This window comes from Acomys minous (genome assembly GCF_964271855.1).
Source record: "Acomys minous genome assembly, chromosome: 11".
NCBI lineage: Eukaryota > Metazoa > Chordata > Mammalia > Rodentia > Muridae > Acomys > Acomys minous.
This window is the reverse complement of record NC_140492.1, coordinates 113,666,743-113,687,784: the sequence shown is the minus strand read 5'-3', so window position 1 is coordinate 113,687,784 and position 21,042 is coordinate 113,666,743. Positions and strand designations below refer to the sequence as shown.

At 38.5% G+C, this 21,042-nt stretch overlaps 1 long non-coding RNA gene across 6 annotated transcripts in view; it reads left to right on the top strand.

Moving 5' to 3' along the window:
- The window catches only part of LOC311608606, a 142,094-nt gene that overhangs the window by 89,913 nt on the left and 31,139 nt on the right, over positions 1-21,042 (top strand). For all 6 annotated transcript variants that reach the window (XR_014783042.1, XR_014783043.1, XR_014783044.1 and 3 more), the window contains one exon: positions 9,443-9,558. This is a non-coding gene — a long non-coding RNA (uncharacterized lncRNA). The remainder of the gene's footprint in view (positions 1-9,442; positions 9,559-21,042) is intronic.

Sequence of the window (21,042 nt, the reverse complement as noted above, 5' to 3'; positions counted from 1 at the left end):
CAGCTCCTTCATCTCCCCTGGGTCTTTCTCTCCCTCCCAACACCCATCCCTGCTCCTAGTCCTCAAAAAGGGAGAGACCTCCTCCCTAACATCTGACCCCAGGCTATCAAGTCTCATCTGGACTGCCCAAATCCTCTTCCTCTTTAGCCTGGTAAAGCCACCATGCCAAGGGGAAGTGATCCACGAGTGGGCACCAGAGTCCATGACAGAAGCAGCCGCTACTCCTCTTACTATGGGACCCACAAGGAGACTATACTACATCTGAATTGGGGATCTAGGCCCTCACCATGCATGGTTCTTGGTTGGTGCATCAGTCTCTGCAGGCCTCCCTGGACACAGATTTGTTGGCTTCTTTCGTCTCCTTATGGAACTCCTGTCCCTTCCAGGTCCTTTTATCCCCCAGCTCTCTCATAAGGCTTCCTATGCTCCACCTTAACTGCAGTATGATCTCAATAATAGCTTGGTCTTGTCAGTGGGTCTAAAACCTAACAGAAAACCATCGAACACATGCTATAACATCCTAGGCAATGGAAGTCTGTGTACCTAAGTCCAAATGCCACCTTTCGGTTTTATTAGCTCTGAGATGGTGGGAACTTTACATAACTCCCCAAATCTCCACTTTATTTTTGTTATAGCAAAAATAAAATCAGATAGTGTTTGATCTAATATGCCTAATTGGTACAGTAGAGAACTTAGTGCATAATGGAAATTTGGAAGCCTGGATTATCATTTCCACGCCTATTAGCTGGCATTTCTTTACTGAAGCAGATCTTTTCCATCAACTTGCTTGTTCTCTTTAATATTTACGGCTGCTCTCATATGTGCAGTGCTGCTCTCAAAGGTGGAGTTGAAGATTGAACAAATTGCAACCTGCCCCTGCCCTTCTGACTCACAGTATAACAGGAGCTGTAGAGAACTCCCCAAATAAACATGGGCAGGTGCCGTGATGAAGGATGCCCATGGACTGCAAGGCATCGACCTAGATTCTGAAGATGGGAACAAGCTCCAAAACGCCCTCTGAGGAAGGCGATAGTAAGCCAAAGCATATGAGCAGACAGATCCATCAAAACACAGAGAAGATGTGTTGGTACTCAAGAGAAGATGGTACATACCCCCAGGGAATTTGTGAACAGAACTAAAAAAGATGAAGGGAAAAGCACAGAGCCAGGCGGCTATGGCTTGTTCATACAATTACATAATTCATTCGAATTTCACAAAGCACGTCTTGATTCCATGTCTTAGGATGGACTTCCCTTTCTCTCTGCTCCTGGAGCTGTGATATTGAGGTTCCCTTTCTTTTCAGGATTACTATTACTACTCATTTGATCTTCCATTTCATAATTTGAAGTGTTTTCTAGTCATCATTGATAAACCTTCTTCCTAATGTGAGCATGATCCTAGATTCACCCACATGTACAAGTCTCCAACAGCATCTCCTGCAAATCATATCCAGCCAGCCTCACCTTCCTGTGGCCAGTATCACATGATGGTTTCCCTTGAGCCACTTATAGTGGGTCTGCGGGTACCGTGTTCTAACTTGAGTGTGATCAGTGCTGTCTTGGCAAGAGTTTGTGGAAGATGGCCAATTAAAACCTGTTTGGTCAGACACAGGGAGGAACATCTCATAGCAGTGTGTTGCCATGGAAGCTTGAGCTATCAGAATTTATGACACAGTGGGATTTTCCACTCTCTCTAGAGTGACTGTAGTAGAATTGTTTCATAGCATAGAAACCCAAATTGTACAATTTTGAACAAGTTTGCAGATTGCTTATATGGAGAGGGTGAGATGTGTATGCTATTGGCCTTTATTACACGTTACATTCTTTTGTATCAAATATTTTCTGGGCTGTATTCAACTTTCTTTAGTGCGAGGGCCCTTAAAATGACCTAAACTCATTTTCCCTCAAGATAGAAAACACCAGTGTATATCTCCCTTTTTTGGTTTGTTTTAATTGTGAGTCATAATAGTCTTCACTGATCTATAAATAAGGATTGGCAAAAGCCTCTCAGGACTCTGAGTAAAACAGAGTAAGCGTGCCATCTCTGTTGAGATGTGTAATAAGCTCAAATGGCAGCGAGGTTGAACACGGATGACATCATGAGAACACACATGGCTATAAAGCCCAGGAGTCTCCCCCGTTCTCTGGGCAGCCAATGTCCTTGTCTTTTTTTTTTCCTAACTTTAAACATTTATCCATGTTTTTGTAGTTTTGAGAACTTTCACTTGTTTAATTTTGTTGGCCTAGACAGTCTCATTGCCTTTCTCCTACTTGAAAGTTCTTTCTCCTTTGGATCTGTATTGGAAGTATCTTCCTCATCCTTTGCTAGTCCTCTTTCCTCTTTGTAAGATTTATATTTATGGTTTCCATTTAAGCATATCCATCATATCCATGTGATTCATGTTGGGTATGTATACATTAATGTGCTTCTATGTGGGCATGTATGCACATGCATGTGCTTCTGTGGGGACAGGATATGAACACATGTGTAAAAATTTCCCTGGAAATCAGAAGAGGGTTTCAGATCTCTTGGATCAAGAATAACAAGGTATTGTGTACTGTGTAACCTGGTTGCTGGAACAGACCCCATGTCCTAACATTTTTGCTGTGTGTTTGTGTGTGTGTATACATGAGCATAAATATGTACATGTGTGTGTGTGTTTGTATGTGTGTGTGTGTATTGTAAAACAGGAGTACGTTCTTTTTCCTTGTTTTCATATTTTTAGTACAGAGGCTATTTCATAAACCAACTGACTACATATGGACCCTTAGATATTATTTATGTAACAGTGTAGTTGCTTGTACAAAATGCAAATCTATTTTCATATTTGCTTTAGTATCAAGCCAGATGAAATTTGGTAGGCTAATAGTGTGAAATCTCTTCTTTGGACACTAAAGTAGTGGAGTACGGGAGACAAGCAAATTATCACCTTGTTTATTTTGAAATATAAGCAAAGATCTTTGGGAAAACCTTACATATGTGTCCTCATGTTCCTGTTTTCAGATTACTATTATTATTATTATTATTATTATTATTATTATTATTATTATTATTATCATTATTATTTCACTTACTTCTTGCTTCCTTCATCACCCACCCACCTTCTCTCTCTCCCTTTCTTTCTTTCAACCAGGTCTCACATATCCCAGGCTGCCCTCAAGCTCCCTATAAGAGAGGAGACTTTGAACGTCTGATCTTCCATCTACTGATTTCCCAGTGCTAAGAGTACAGACACGAGCACCGAGCTTTGGCAGTGCTGAGGACTGAATAGGTAGATGCACATCAGGCAAGCCCTGTACCAACTGAGTTACAAGTCAGTTACAATTAAGCCCTCTAGTTAAGTTTTCATTAAACATTTTACCTTAAGATGCTCGAGTTAAAGGACTTTCCAATGAGATAAACTAGTCAGGTACATAATCTGTTCACTTTTATTTATTATGACTTTCCCCCCCTTTTGTCAATGCCTAGGCAGCAGAGACCAGACCACTGTATAAAGCTGATTACTGGCAGGGATTTCTTCATAGCTGGAGCCAACAGTGACCTCTTTCTTGAACAGCTTTGATTTTCTGTAATTGCCCTGTGCATCTTGGGTTAGCCAACTGAGCTTGATTGTCCTGACTGAGTCATGGCTTCCTGTGCTTAACTCCTGACTCACTGTTTCAATGTGTTCCAGGGAAAGTCAGATAACTTCCAGTGTGTTCTCTTCGTGTCTATGAATTAAAATTAACAGTGACTCTGAGTTCGCCTTTCTTATGGGGATTGTGAAGTGATTAGCACGTGGTATGTCACAGCTATGATGGACATTCCCGTGGCGTCTACTTATACACAAACATGTCCTTCCAGATCACTTAATTCCACTCTTCTCTTTCCTACATGGAATATTTAAATTTTGTCTATAGTATTCCTGAAATACTTGTACAGTATAGTTGATGTTGCTTGCCAAGTCTCATGGACATTAAAGATTTTTCTAATTGCTAAGAAAGCACATTTTGCCTTTGGAGTGCACTGGTTGCTAAATGAATGTCTGATTGATTGTGTGTGCGGTCGGGGCGGGGTGTGCGCGTGCGCGCGCAAACACACATGCGTGTCCATCCTGTTTCTGTGCCCCTGGTTGTGTGTTTTTAGTTCAGCCACATGAAGTTATCCCATCACAGTAATAATCGTTTGTTCTCAAAGCTGTCCTCAACTTCAGGAAAGGGGCTAGTTATTTGGCTTCTAACTCCAAGTTAATAATTTTGTCTCACTTATATCATGACTGTCCTTAGACAGTGATGTTAATATATTTTTTTTAAGTATGTGAACTTAGGAATTCATAATTAGGGCAAAGTGCTCAATAAATACTAGAGCTCATTTGCTGTTGTTGATTCCTGTTGGAGCACACTAAAATCTCCATTTGTCCACTTTCATATCTGCACAATTTATATATATATATATGTGTGTGTGTGTGTGTGTGTGTGTGTGTGTGTGTGTGTGTGTGTTTGCCAATCCAATTTAATGTTAAAAGTTGGATCAAAAAGGAAAGTTAGTGGACCTTCTCATTCAACCCAATTTCAAGAGTATGAGTAGACATGATTGAGCATAGCGTCTTAGGAAACACCATTCTCCATACTGAGAATGTCAGCAAATAGCACTATTTCAATCTGGTTCTACTTTCAACCTATTATGTGTTCTGCCATCAAGACCACAAAATAGCTTGCGACCAAGAAGAGAGCTTCATGGATATTGTGAAATGTATTGCAAGAATTCTGGGACAATGAGTCTGAAAAAAAAATCTCCTGCTCCACTCAGATAATAGCTGTACAAATGGAATATACTCCACTTCTTTGCCTTCCACTAACTCTAGGAGTCTTGCCCCCCATTTTAAAAAAGATCATTTCAAAACCCAATGCGTCCTTTCTCTCAGTATTGATTGTAAAGTAACATATCTGCATTTCAAGAGATGTTTTTATGAAAATTAAAATCATTTTTAAGTCTCAGCAAAATTAATCCATATTCTTCTGATACCCACCAAAGTTATTTGTACCATTAGTACACAAAATTATATAAATGCTATTTGCTTTACTGCTTCTGACTACATATGATTTTATGCTTTCCCAGTAAAAGATCATTTAAAGAATAGAAAGTGATGTTTGGTATATGAAGCTATATCAGTTACATTATTTGAACCTAGCTGCAAGGTTAAGATAATTAATTAAACATTTTGTATCACTTTAGCCATGACTGTTTCCTTGTAAATAATTTGTTCCCCAGAATTCTGAGCACTAATCACAACAAAAAGATTATAAATATTCTTTTTTGAACCTCATTATAGCTATTAAAATAAAAATATAACATGATAAGTAAGAGAGTTCATGCAAAGCCTCAGATGCCTCTTAGACAATTGAATAAAATAAGAAATCTGGGCAGCAATTTCCATGTTAATTTTTAAAGAAATTGTGTTAAAATTATAAGAAATAAAATACATCTTATTCCTTTTACATGGAGATTTTTTTATTTACCTGATCAACAGATATTTATTATACACACCAATGACTACAAACTACAAATGGTGCAGGCTTATTAATTAAAAATCAAGCAATATGGACTACAGATCACTGGGGACATAGTACTTGAGTGTGATGGGACTAAGAAGGAATAAAATTGAGAAAAGGAATTTGAGGAAAACAAAGCTGCATGTGCTTTGCCCAGTGGCACCACTGTGCAGAACTACTCCAGCCCCTAAGACCTTACCAGAGTGCGACAGTGGAGAGTGTTTGTGTGATGTGTGGAGTCGTAGAAGGGCACTGTGAAAAATGCGTGTAGATGATTCTGTGCTTGTGGACTATCCCTTGCCTCTCTCGGACTGGGAAGGAGAATGACATGAAAAGATGGGTGTTTGGTCAACAATGGCTTTGCAGGATATTACTAAGGATATTTGGATACACCCAAGAAAGTAGAAAGTCCCGAGATAGTTCATTTAGACAAGCTCCACATTTAGGACTTAGTATGAGTATTAGATAGGGTTAGTCATAGTGACTGACATATTACAAGATCAAGGAGCTTTATAAGCAGCAGGCACAAAGCCTAATAGCTCAGCAGAATATTAATTATATCATCTGTGTATACAGTAAGACAGAGTTTTAAAGATTGACCTATTGCTTCATTCTGTGGTGATACAGTCAACTGATGTATTGTAAAAACCAAGTAACTATTGTCTGCGTGATCTCCACATGCTGGGAATTTTGTCAGTTTCTTTCTCCTCCCTAAATCTGTAAAACACATGTAGGAGAAAAATACAGATGCACTTATTTCCTAAATAGTATAGGAAAAAATGCTTTCTGGGGTGCGGGGAGAATAGGTTTTTTCCCCCAGACAGTCGATTTGTTTCCATTAAATGAAACAAAGTCGTTTTTCTAATACACGTGGCTAAAGAAATGCCCCCTGGGAAGTCCAACAAATCTCCCAATTCACCAAACCAGATTCTGTGTGTCTTCCTGAAAGTCAGGTGCGCCGATTGGTAACTAAACCCCAGGACCTCACACTTTGTCAACCACCACATAGAACTGAAGCTTCCATCCGTATCTGCAAAGTGCTGGATCTAAGTCTCATCATCGTTATTACCCATCAGTTACAGACACTGAAAGTGAGCCACGCGTGTTTCACACAGCGATTCAAGCTAGTTAGGGACCCAAGCCAATTCTCCAATCAGTACTGTGTTTTAAGTACCATGCTGCTTTGACTACAGGGTCAGGAGTCTCAGGGTTCCAGGGTTACAGCAAGGGGAGGGTTCTCAGAGGACACAGAGAAACCCCTGGGAACTCGGTATTAGGCTGTAGTTTACTTTCTGCACAGCATCTGGTTGGTTATCTAGCCAAGCGCCAAGCTACTGAGTCTTTATCATTTCAACACTCTTTGTGGTCAGCATTGTGATCCGCTGTTGGCAGGGCACTGGCTGTAATAAGAAACAGTTGTCACAGCCCCAGAGTAAATAATTGTTATGGTGGTCAGTGCTGCCACTGCCGGGTCTCAACTCTATCAGTCACCCCACGAATTGATTAGTTCCCTGCTTGTTGAAGCTTCTGTCTCTTTAAACTCTACACTCTCTAAGGTAAGCTTTCCCAGCATGCTGTACAATTAATATCACAACCTATGGAATCCAGCCTCTGTCTTTTCATTTTTGAATTTCATTTGTCATTATTTGGGACAGTAGGCCAACTTAACTCTTTAGTACTCAGGTTATTATGGAAGACTAATTTTGGAAACCTGACAGAATTTCTAGGTTAGACAGCAAAATCTCTCTCTCTCTCTCTCTCTCTCTCTCTCTCTCTCTCTCTCTCTCTCTCTCTCTCCCTTCTCTCTCTCTCTCTCTCTCTCTCTCTCTCTCTCTCTCTCTCTCTCTCTCTCTCTCTCTGTGTGTGTGTGTGTTTATGTGTCTCTGTGTGTCTGTGTCAATGTATGTGTTTCTCTGGGGAGGGTGTGTGTGTCTGTGTGCCTGTGTCAGTGTGTATGTGTGTGTGTGGGGGGTGTTTCAGGTCTGACCACTGTGCAGTGGACAACTATTCATGTTTAAACATATTACATTGATTAAACACAAGGAAACACCCATCCACCTTAAAGTATATGCTTCATTTATCAAAATATAATTGCCAATAGTTTATGAAATATTCCTGTGCATCTAAAATGATAGAGAGCCAAGTCTGAAACAGCTCATCAACAAAATCTCATGCAAGGAGAAGAACATGAAGGGCATCCTGTATATCTCTCCTCATAAATAAGACCAGAAACAAGGTTTTCATGCTCCACTTGAAAAATCCTATGTATTGAAATAGGGAGGGCAACTGAAAAGTATAGTCTAAAAACAGACCAGGCATTTGCACAATGAAGAGTCAAGAATTCCTGCTGTTGTATATTTTGTCACTGGCAACACAGAAAGACAAAGTAACAGCAACAGGTTTATCATCTCCTTGGCTTAGAACTTTAAATCTATTGAATACAAAGGGACATAACAGTAGAGCCAGTAGACACCTCTCATTCATTTTGAACCTCAGTTTTCACCAGTCAGCATTTGGGTGAGGAAAACATGAGACTTAGAAGGTGTACTGTCGTTATAATCCTACACGGATTTGCTGTGTGTCCGAACTCCTCTTGCCAGACATAGCCGCATCAATGTCCCTCAGCACGACCTTCCTTTAATTCAAAAATCACGTGATTGCTTGACTCGTTCTGTGTCCACCAGGTTAGATTTCCAGGTAGAACCAATGGCTATTTGCCAAGGAGATGCATGATCTTTATTACTATTTTGATTCCCTCAATACATATACACTTAACCTACTCAGTATTCTCAGAAACTATTATTAAGATAAATAAATGGCTTTTTATGAGGAAACAAAGTAAATGGAGTATTTAAAAATGGGGCTAAATTTGCAATAAAGAGAAAGGAGATAGAAACAGAGGGAAAAGAACAGTTAATAAAATCTGTGGTACTCAAATTAAACTTTGCTTCTCTGCTTGTTCAAAACTAGCCTCAGTGTTCCTATGGAATGGAGACACTTTGGTTTGATTATTTACGAGGTTTAGGGCCATATGCATGATGATCTAATGCTTTGGGTGTTTTTTGTTGTTGTTGTTTTTGTCCCTTCTGTATTTTTATGGGTTTAACTTGTTTCTTTAAGGATACAGGCTTTTAATGAACTAATAAAATATAATAGCATTTAGAGTGTAATTGTAATTAAACTATGAAATTAGTGATTGAATAAGGACTGCAAAATGACTGAGAAACTCTTAACAACTTCACATTTTTTTAAAATCAGCACGTAAACACAGTTCACATTCTTTAATGTGAGGATATATATCATTTGAGCGTGTTGAGACTGTCATTAATTAAGCACTTCATTGAAAAGATTAACTCAAAATTCTCAATATTGCACATAATTTGTCAATCTCATACTCCACAAGACGTGTCACACAGAACAATGTATTTTTGAGGGAGCAATTAAGTGTCATCACAACTTCAGATATAACTCATGGAGACACCTTGTTATCACAGTGTTACCAGTTGCCCCGCCCCTCACCCCTGCCCATCTTCTCATTTCTTTAATCACTTTGAGAAAGCAAATCCCCCATGGTGGCATGCCATCACAGCACAGAATGATAACAAAACCGCTCAAGTAGAAATAGCTCAACGTTTAAACTATTTTTGGTCTGATGATTTCCCAGTCCATTGTCACAGAGGGCCTAATTGATTCCAGGAGAAAGGATGCATCAGTTTAGGTACAATTAAAATTCGTGTCCAACATGAAAGGTTAGAAAAAAATTAGTTATTCTCTGGGTATTTTAAGTAGTTTCTTCCTCTCCCTCCCCATTTCAGAATATATTTTGATAAGAGGTCCTTGCAACTTCCATTTTTATAATCAGATTAGCAACCTACATGCGTTTTGCCTTTTGTCTCTTTTGTCTTGTTTAGATGAATGAGGCACTATGACTTGGTCTGGTCAGAAGCTGTCCCCATGTGTTTAGGACCATACAATTTTAAATATCCACAGTATGCAGTAAAAAATAGAGGAGGAGAAAAAGTGCTTTGTAAGTATGCATTTAATTCAAAGCTATTCAGCTCTTGAGGTCTGGTTTTGAGTTTAAAATAAGTTCACTTCTTACATACTGTACTTTTGCCATATGCAAGAATATTTTTCAAGGCTAGTAGCTGGTTGGCAGCTCCTCATCTTCATGTATTGGGCACTATATGTGGAAAGTGGCATGTCTTCATAAGCTCAGACTTTCAGAAAGGACAGTGCTTAAGATGAGGCGATGAGCAAATATGTAAGGAAGAGGCTTTCCAAGCCCTTAGTACACATGCACTTTTCCAGATACTTCCAAATATGGTAAATTAAATGAATGTGAAAATGATCTTTAACTTTTCTAACTTGAAGGATAAAAATGTCTTCCACTCATACCTTAATATTTCTTGTGCTTTTTAAGTTTGAAATTGTAGCTCTATTTGCCTGGATGGCTGTTTCCTTAGGTAGGTGGATGGTGATAATTTGCTGATAAAACCTTTGACCTGGATGGCAAATTAGAAACCCATGCCTCTCATATTCTTAATACTTTATCCTAAAACCAGTAAACTAGGCTGATACTACCTTTTCTTTTAACTATAGCAACCCTAGTCACGGAAGTGTTTTATGGTACATAATTTACAAAATGATTACATAAAAGTGTGATAAAATATTAGTATATTCCACTCCAGTGTAACTTAACCTCTTTAAAATTAACTATGTCATAATACTCAATAAGTTAGAAAAGACTACTAAATTTAAAGTCAACATTAAGAAAAATGACTAATTTGCAAGGTTGTACTTTGCTGGTATTTTAAAGACAGAGGATCGAAGAATATACACATTTACTTATCTTGTGAAGACATAATCACACTGTCATCTGTTTTGAACCACAAAAGATGGGTAGCATAACATATGTTTAAAATGGATTCACTCATTATCAAAATAGATAAGTGTTTCATCAGGTATATACAGCTGATAGTATTTATCTTTCCTCATAGAGGGAAAAGATTAAAGTAATTATTCTGCATATACTGAAAAGAAAAGCCTGCTACCCTGCAACTGTCATACTGTGACACTGGCTAATACACATTGCCACTGGTGGCAAAGTCTCACAAACACAGGTACACATGCCTTTTTAGATTAACAACTAGAGTGACAAAAATTGACGAGACAAGGAAGCCATTCATTCTCAATATTAGTACCACATATTAATTTTTCGTATCTCACATAAGCACAAATTCACCATAAAGTCACCAGAATAATTTTAAGACATTTTAGCTTGGTTTTACATATTTTAGAAACTCTTTCATATACCAACCCCGTGGGTTGCCTGTGACCATGGGTGCATCTCTGATGGCTACGGTGGCTGTGGGTGGACAAGAATCATTAAGCAAGGCTTTATCATCCAGACCTTACTGATGCTTTTCTCTTTATGGGGTGATGACCCTCATGTTCCTTGCTTACTGAAACCATTTTTTCTTTGAAAAATAACTGAAATTTTTCTTTTTTTATATTTTTTCTCCTTTATTAATTTATTCTTGTTACATCTCAATGGTTATCCCATCCCTTGTATCCTCCCATTCTTCCCTCCCTCCCATTTTCCCCTTATTCCCCTCCCCTATGACTGTTCCTGAGAGGGATTACCTTATATTCATATTCCTAAATGTACCTTGAAGGGGAAATTATGTTAAAATATTATTAATAATATGATATAAATACATTGATGTATTATTACATATAAAATGTCAATGCATGTAGTTGGAAATAATGAATTTCAGGTATAATGAGCCTACAGGTAAAAGAGAGCTCTGGATTTTTTTTACCATAATACAAGTGCACAACATACTTTACATGCACTGCGGTGGTCATTTATCAGGTGGGTTTTATAATTCCACGCCTTCCCTCTCACAGGACTTGGTGAGTGAACCTGCCTCTTGACCCTTTGACATTTCACGCTGCTGAGGTGCACTCAGACCACATGACTCCACATTTCCGCACTCCCTTTCAAATACTTTTACTTTGGAATTGAGAATACGTTGTGATGTTTACGAACAAATAAAAAAAAAACCAAGCAGTTATTTAGGTACAAGAGTTCTATCTAGGTTGTTCCATGCTAGCAGTGAAAGAGCTACCACACTAGCAGTCACAGGCATGCTTCCTGTGATGTTAAAGACACGGGTTCCTTGGCCTATTGGTTTTCAAGTAGCTGGCAGATGCAGCATTTTTGTCCTTGTTGAATGCTGTTCAGCTCCACTGATCTCACTGTTAAGATTCATATTATGTACCTCTCCGTAATCAAGTAAGTTCCTTTAAACTTAGTCTATATTGTAACATTTATCCTGTCAAACAGTTTGAATCATAACCCTTTGGTTTGGTCATATGTTCTTCCCTCAAGCAAATGACCAAGTAATAGCAAAGACACTTGAAATAACTCAGTTGTTGGTAAAGCACTCAAGGGCAGTTTGCTAACCTGAATGACACCAATGTGTGTGGGTATTAAAAGAAAATTACCAGAATTGAAAGCAGTAAGAGTCACATGTTTAATTTTGACTGTACTCCACTGATGAAATTCAAATTTGCCTTTTTAAGTCATCAATTTATTTAAGAATTCGTATGAACATTGATAAAGCAAGAACGCCCATGGCAGGAATCAAGACAAAGCTCACACTTTTAGGGACACACATTTTTCTACAATGATTGCACTGGCATTCTGTGCTCTTAAATATTCTCATGACCTTTAATTGTACCAAAAAATAAAATAAATAAAATGGGGGAAGAAAAAAAGGCTAATATTTTGCCTATTCTGATCAAGTTAAAAATTATTTTAAAAATAGTATGTTAAAGTTTCAATATTCAAAGTATATGGTTTTATTACAAATTTCAAACACAACTATTCAATAATACAACATTTTTGAACTGCTGTATCAAAACCCTGTGTTTAAACTGAAATTATTCATGACCTCCCATGTAATAATTTTGTCCATGGTTGAATTTAACTGAAAATGTTCAATAGCTAATTTTGTGAAGTGTTCCATGTCAGATTTTTCAAACACAACATTTATTGTAAACAACAAATATGAAATAAGGAAATTAATTTCATATTATAAATTAATATTTCTAAAATATTGGCTACAAATTTCTCCCATGAAATATTCTTTTTATCACTGTGAACTTAACAAAATGCTTATCACTATCTGTAATCAATACATGTACAGTTGTGAAGATTTATGAGATGTGGGGTTATTTTCTTGATTAAAATACATGATTTTCCCCAAGCAAATATATGCTTTCACTCTAAACGATAAGCAGCACACTAGTACAAACTGTGAGGTGCGCTTGCAGCAGATTTGAGTGACAGCAGTTTCTGTGAGCCTTTCTCTAAATCTCTTTCCTCACGCCTCACTCCAGATTAGCACTGACACGTTCCCCTATGCAAATGAACATCTAATAATTAGAGACACCTCCCAGTCAGCCAGCCGCTTTCTTATCTCCAGTTATATTACCTGGCAAGCCCTTTCTCTCCAGTCTTGGCCCACCAAGAATCTTCATTCACTTTCTCTTCCTCTTCTCTGCAAAGTGAACTGATCACGCATAATCCCTGGAATGAGGTAGTTTCTCTTGCGGAAGAGCAGCTTCCATCTCTCCCTTTTGCACCAAGTAGGCATTCTATTGATCTTTGCTCTATGTGGTTTCCACAGGATTTGACAGACTTCCTTACAGGTTAAACATCCAGGCTTTCTGAAGTGGCTATAAAGCTTTGTTTTTGGTTTTTCTAACTTTTTTTTTTTTGAAACCCTTGCTCATCTGTAATCTTTAAAAGCTCAGTGGATGCCATGCAGAGCAAAGCCTCATTTCTTTGCAGAACTAATCTAGACACTGTCTAGTGTTGAGTACAGTTGTCTGATTCAAATCTTCTGTTACAAAGCAGATGCCATCTAGCTAGATGTCATGAGAAGAGCCTAACAATGACAATTCACTTATCCCTTAGAAAGAATCAATTCTCCCACAATGCATCTGTCAGAGAACTCTCACTCAGTAAAAGCAATTTTTCTCGCTGTCTGACACTGTAATTGCTCTTAAATTTTCAATGAACGTTTTACAAGGACTCCCCTGAACCATGATGAAAAACTTAACTTTTTTCTAAAAATGAGAGGCTGACAGGATGAAAGAGGTCTTTCTCTTTAAAGCCTTGCTTGCTCGAGTAGGAATTCTTTCATATCATCAACAAGCTGTTGAATAGAGGATAGATTACTTTCCATTTATTTCATCAATCAGATTAAAGGCTCTCCTTCACAATGCCCTTTAAACAAGAGCTGTTTATGATGTCCTTCCAGGCTTGACTTTAATGTAGGTTTTAAATCACCATGGACAGTGGCTTCCATAATATAAATATGACGAGTACCTGACAACAATTAAATGTTGCATACATTTTGATTATTATCTTCAATCTTGTCCTAAAGGAGAGGTGAAGAGCAGAAGAGAAGCAGCTATAGATTTTCTACTCTTTAGTTTGCAAAAAAAAAAAAAAAAAAAAAAAAAAATCAACACAATTTCCTCTTCCCTATCGGCGAGCAGAAACGCCTAGCATGACAGTGCTCTCCCCAATTTAGATCAATGACGTTGAGAGGAAATAAAGCAAGCAGGTATTTTACATTGATGTATGTGTTTACCATATTTTAACAAAAGGAGTCTGCATTGATACATTTACTCAAATCCAGATAGGACTACAGCTACTATAAATGAATTGTTACTTTCATGCTTTTCTATAAATAAAATACAGCCAAGCTTATTAACTCATCATATTAGTAATACATCAGATAGTCTTCTCATTATTGGAGTTATGTGTGTCAGATAGGTTAAAATGACCTTCTTTAATAAGTGTGTGAGCTTGAATGTGCATCTATAAGTAAATAACTAAAATGTTAGATACACTTAAATCCCTTATTTAAATGATAGAACTCACCTGCAGTCAATTTATTTAAGATGCCTAGCTATATACATCTATATACATCACTATATATCTACATATTATATATATATATATTGCTATGTATGTCACTTATATTTTAAATCTAATATAATCTAAATTTTAAGCTCAAATATAAATGACAGGAAATTTAGTCAAGTTATTGAACCATGTTTTTTAGCTTTAAACTGTGGATAGAAGTTTATAGCCTCTCACCCTGTCCCTCACCCTGTCTGTCCCTCACCCTGTCTGTCCCTCACCCTGTCTGTCCCTCACTCTGTCCATCTGAACCTGAACCATGACCTCACCACCTTCTGTCTCCTCAGGGAGTCTCAGCAGGCACCAGTCTCACTCTGCTCCTAGACAGCACGCGTATGCTCACACACTCCTAGTTGGTAACTAATCTTTGGTTGGTACCATATCTTCATTCTGTGATGCATCAGCTGTTCTGTTGCGGATGGCTAGTATTTATCTAAACCAGAGATTTAATATGTGAAATTTTTAAATGTTTAATTTGAAGCAGTAGGTATTCAACTTTTATCTCTTATCTATTATTTCTTCTTCTATCTTTAAAGCTAGTCGCAAATATGTGGGTGTTTATTGACAGTATCAATGTAATAGGAACAAATTTTCTACGTATGGGAAGTATGCACACACAATATTGACTCCTTGATGTTTCATCGATAAACACAATGCACACAGAGAAGACAGAGGAGGCCCATAAACAGCAAGTAAACAAAGTCATGTGCATAGTAGATGCAGTGCCTATGGATGCCATTGGCAAGGGCTACTACGTGTACGTGATCCCACACTGTTGACAGACTGCATACTAACATCCCAGTACTAACTTCTAAAGTCAATTTTCTCTATTATTGTTAAACTGCAAACATTGTTCAAAGAATACAGATAAAATCATGGTGCTATGCCCCTTGTTACAACTGTGATGGCCATGAGTATGAAGTGTCAAGATGTACAGACATATTTTATATGTGTCCTTATTATAAATAACTTTCACTGGCCTTTTCTTTCTTCTTCCCCCTTTTCTTCCTTCTTTCATTTTTCTTTGTATACCATATATTTTATATCTATGTTTATTTTATATATTATATATTATTTTATATTATTTATATATTATATTTTGTATTTTCTCATCTCTTCACAAACATACTGTAAACTACTGCGTCTAACTCAGTGATAATATTTTTTCAGTAAGCAGATTTGAAATTTGTACTCTTCAACAATCCACTTAGCAATTTTATTTTACCCACATCATCAAGTTACTGGGCAACCCATGCTCTACATTCACGACTCACCTATATACATCAAGTCACCTTTACCTCAGTGTTCAACATAAAAAACATGAAAGTCTTAATTAAATGCATGCATTTGATATGCTTTGTCTAGGGCATTATCCTGGTCAAGGCTTTTAGGTCTAAACTGGAAAATATTAATGTCACAATTTTAGAATAAGTTTAAATTTTTTCCCTTGAAAATGTCATCACCTATGCTGTGAATTTTGATCATGTGCACCCCACTCTTCCGCAATCTCCCCAATAACTCTCCACTTAACTTCATAATTTATTTATTTATTTACATACTTGCTCACTGAGTTCGAATAGAACTGCTCACAGAGGTCTGGGTTTGGGGTCAACCAGTGGGGCATGTACGTTCTGCCAGTGGGAAAACCGCAGTCCCTAAGAGTAGTGGCCCTCCAGACCCTAGGTTTCATTACTTAAAGAAGGAAGTGTCAGAGTTTCGGAGTGTAGCTGAGGATTTCAGTGCTTGTCGATCATGCACAAGACCCTGGTTGATCCCTAACACAACAAAAACCAATCGAACGAACAAAACCACCTTTATTCTCTTGTGCTTTATCTCCATTAAGACATAACTTGTGTAGGCATGAGCCATTACTTCCCAATAGCCTATGGCTCATCATGTGATTTACACTGTCCACACATGCCTTTTTAAAGAGATTCTGATGTCTGGGGTGTGGATGAAGGAAGGGAACTTGGTAGGAGAAGACGTGGGGGAGGGGAACAGGCTGGATCAGGTCTGGGGAGAACTGAGGGGGAAAGAACTGGGGGAGATAACTGAAATTGGTTGTGGGGGTGAGGCAGCTCTTGGAGGAGCCAGAAACCCAGGGCAAGGGGAGCTCCCAGGAGTGTATGAGGGTGACTCTAATTGAAAATCCTAACAAGAGGGTAATGGAGCCTGACCCAGCCACCTCCTGAAACCAGGCAAGACTTCTGTTGGAGGGATGGAGACACCAACCCCCTCACAAAACCTCTGGCTCAAAATTTGTGCTGTCTATGAGATGCGGAGAGATACAGATGGAGTATAAATTGAATAAATAATCAATTGGGACCCATCTGTGAGAGAGAGCCAATCCATGACACTAGAAACCATATCTCACCATACATGCAGACAGCAGCCTGGCGTAACTGTCCTCTGAGAGGCTTCACCCAGCAACTGATGGACGCAGATGCTACAGTCAAGCATCAGGCGGAGTTCAGGGAATGCTGTGGAAGAGGGGAACTGAGGCTTGAAGGGACCAGAGAAGTCAAGGTCACCACAAGAAAACCTATAGAATCAGCTAAGCTGGGCCCATATAATGGCTCGCAGAGGCTGAACCACCAACCAAAGAGCATGGATGGGATGAACCTAGGCCCTCCTATGCATATGTAAGAGATGGGCAGCTTGGTCCTCATGTGGGTCCCCTAAACAGAGCTGTCTCTGACTCTTGCTTGCTTTTGAATCCTTTTCTCCTAACTAGGCTTGCCTTGTCTAGGCTCAGTAGGAGAAGATGCGCCTAGTTCTATGCCGAGGCAGGTTGATAGACACGCCTCTCCTCCTTTTCTCTGAGGAGCAAGGGAAGGTGAGATGGGGAGGGAGGTCAGAATGAGGGAGGGACTGGGAAGAGAAGGGAAGGGAAGCTGAGAGATGTAAAGTAAATTAGTTAGTTAATTAATTAATTAATGGGAAAAATAGGTGGGGGGAGAAAGACCCAGAGACCATAGAGGCTATATACCGAGGAATAATTTTTAGCTGTAATGTAAAATTTTTCTAAATAAAAATTATTTTATTTATGACACTATCTATTGAGTATATCAATTTATAGATGTTTATGTTAAAATTGTTGTTCTGCATGGATTTTGTTTTGTTTGCTGCAAGGATTACATAGGCCTCTTGGAGAAGAGAAATGTGTTTTATTTCTTTTCCTTCATTCTACAATCTATTCTGATTTTTATTGCTTTACACATTTCATTAAGACACATTTCACTTCAGAAGCAATCTCCTAAGTTCATGTACTTACTTGTCTTAGATTTGTTCTGGTAACTTCTGTTATTATCATCAAACAGCTGTATTCTTAAAGTTTCCAGTTTCTCTAATTGTTTTCTCTTCTACATTTTTAAAATCTTGCTTTTATACTTTGCTCTTGGCAAATACACCTACTTAACTTGCTATCCTTAAACTATATTAAAGCCATAGGACATAATGTCCACTCCTGATAGTCAATTTTTCTTTCTGCTTTTCTTTTTAGACATGTCCAGATTCTTGCAAAAGAGCCATCTCAACCTCACTGCATTTCTTCACTTCCTGTCAGACTTCAACACTCTAGCATCTAGCCTCAAATATTTCCTCTAAAATTTCTCTGCTAATATTATTGGGTCACTTTTGCTTGTACGTGTTACCCAAAGGCTCAGGGCTCAAAAATTCGGTCCTTACCCCAATATGCTTTTGGGATATGATGGAAACCACTGAGGGATGGAGTTCTGGCTTTGCTCATTCAGAAATTACGTTAGAGGACTGTTTTGTTCTCTGGCTTCCTTTCTTTATTTTGTTCCATTAACATGGGGAAACCGTTTCTTTTTTTTTCTCCCCATGCTTTCCTGCTGCTGTTGACCAAAGAGAGACTAAAGCAATGGTGCCAATCAATCCTAGACTGGCACATCCAGCACTGCAAAGAAAAATAAACCTTTTCTCATGACTTGATGCTCGCAGATTTTTTTTTTTCAGCAGAAAGCTGACTAACTAGAACAGTTATTGAGGAGATTCTTGTGGCCATTACAAGCTTAGTGGATGTTTGATGGAAAGATAAACCTGTTTTTTAGGATCCCAAGTGTGGGATCGGAAAGGTCTTGTGAGAGAACAGGTGAGGTTAATCCACTGGAAGACCAACCACCTCACGCAGGAGCTTGATTGTTGCCAGCTGAAAAGATCCCGTGAACAGACTCTGGGAGGAGATATATAAATGAGCCCAGAACTGGAGGCGGGGCTATTTTGGAGACTTGGGATAGCTTTGGCTGTTCATTGCTTCGCTTCGAGATGCTCGTAGAGAGAACCACTTGATGGAAGGCTTCGGGGCTATGGCTCCTGCTGAGGTTCTGGGTTCATGGTTACTCCAGGTTCCAGCAGAAAAAAATCCTGCTGATTACACCAGGAGAATCGTTCCTCAGAACGAATATACTTACAGTTTTATTGTTGTGTTTCTTAATCCTCTTTTTCTACTGTTTTGGTTATTCGGGTTATAAGTGATGTACGCTTGGTTAGTTAGTGGTGATAAAATATATTGGTTAAGAAAACTGAGCCCACAGATGTTACTTTGGTATTCAATACTATAGCAATTTATGTCTGAAACAGTCGTGTTATAGTAATGTATCATCAAGTTCAAGCTTTTCTACTTGTCCTTGATAGTTGAGATTTCCTAAAAGATTTAATTCCACATTTTTAAGTGCTATGTACTCGCTTTAGGTAAACTCACCCAAATTCAAGGTTTTAAAATACGATGTTAGTAATTTTAAATCCTTTTAATTAGGATCTCCTTTTATATCTAGATGTGGATGTCTGCTACTACACATAAGCATGACTGACTGGCTAGCAATAGGGATACTAGAACACCCAAACCAAGGGCTTACGTTCACCAGAGGAGCCGTCAGTTTCCCCCAGCTTTTCACACCCACCAAGCCTAGATGCTAAAGCTTCATCCTGCTAAGGGGCTCTGGGAGTGACTCGTGTCTCCCCTTCCAAACCGTCCTCTAGAGCAGGCTTAAGATACAGTTTCCTCTCGCCTTCCTAACAACTGTGCTTCTCCCTCATGCACTTCCTGTCTTTCACTTCATCGATTTCATTTTATTGGAAGCAGAATGTGTTTAGTTTTAGCATGCCAAAGACAGAGATCTTCCCTTCATGCCCAGTCACTTAGCCACAATTGTCTCTATCTCACTTATATGTGCTATCTCATAAGTGCTCAATCTTATACATGAACACAGCCATGAAAACTTCTTTTTCTCTATTTCCCAACAGAAATCTAATCTCATTTATCTCATCTGATAACAGGTATGTTCTTGCTTAGTTTTGTTTAATTTTTTTCTTTTTTGAAGCAGGGTTTCTCTGTGCAGTGTTGGCCAGGCTGGCCTCGAACTCACAAAGATCTGCCTACCTCTGCCTCCCCAAGTGCTGGGGCTTGCACCTCTGTACTCTGCTTGTCTGATAACAGTTTTATATTTCCATTTTTTTCTCCTGTACTACCACTCACTACTTATCTTAGAAAGGCAAAATTTATGGAGTGGAATGGCATGGTAAACAGTTACTACATCTTTTATTAAATGCTTTTACTCACTTCCAATTATATACAGAGACTTCCTAACTCACACTGTGCCTGAATTCACCAAAACCCACTTTTGTGTCCCCACTAACAACCTTCTTTGGAGGGATTATAGTCCGAAAACATGGCTGCCCTGGTAAGCGATCATGTCCAAAGACCTTCTACGTCTATCTGATCTGATTGCAAAGGCAGATGGCAGATGTGCTCTGGGGTACAGTATGTAGCACATACTCAGTACACACATTTAATCCCAAAGGATGAAAGTAAAATTAGTTTATAGTAGGAAGCAGCCATAATTGAAGGTGATGACTAATTGAGAAGCAGACAAAGTGATAAATCAGAGAAAGATTGACAGAACATGTGAGAGAGATAGGATACACCCAGCTCTCAGGACAACAGCACAGGAAAGAGCGGCTATTTAATAGCAGCACAGGGAGAGAGAAGAGGTTTTTTTTTTTTAAATTTAAAATTAAAAAGTTAATTTAAAACAATATTGTAGCAACAGTCTTTTTTTTCTTCTTCAAATCTAGGAGCTGTTGCAGAAGAGTAAGGCAAGGGCTGGAGTTTTTATTTCATATTTAATTATTTAACTAATTAATTTACATCCTGATCACAGCTTCCCCTCATTCTTCTCCTCCCAGTGTCTCTCTTCCCCTCCCTGCACTCCTTCTCCTTTCTCCTCAGGGAAGAGGAGGCCTCCAGTGGATATCAGCCTGCCTCGGTGTAACAGATTGAGGTAGAATTAGGCACATTTTCTCCTATTGATGTTAGCCAAAGGCAGGTAACAAGTCAGAGGCATCCTCTGCTCCAGTGAGGTGTCTCAGCCATTAATGACTAGCCTCACAAACAAAAATATAAGAGAAGAGAGGTTTTTAATTTTTAAAATATTTTTACATATACATTTACATTATTAGACATACATAAAATAGACTACATAT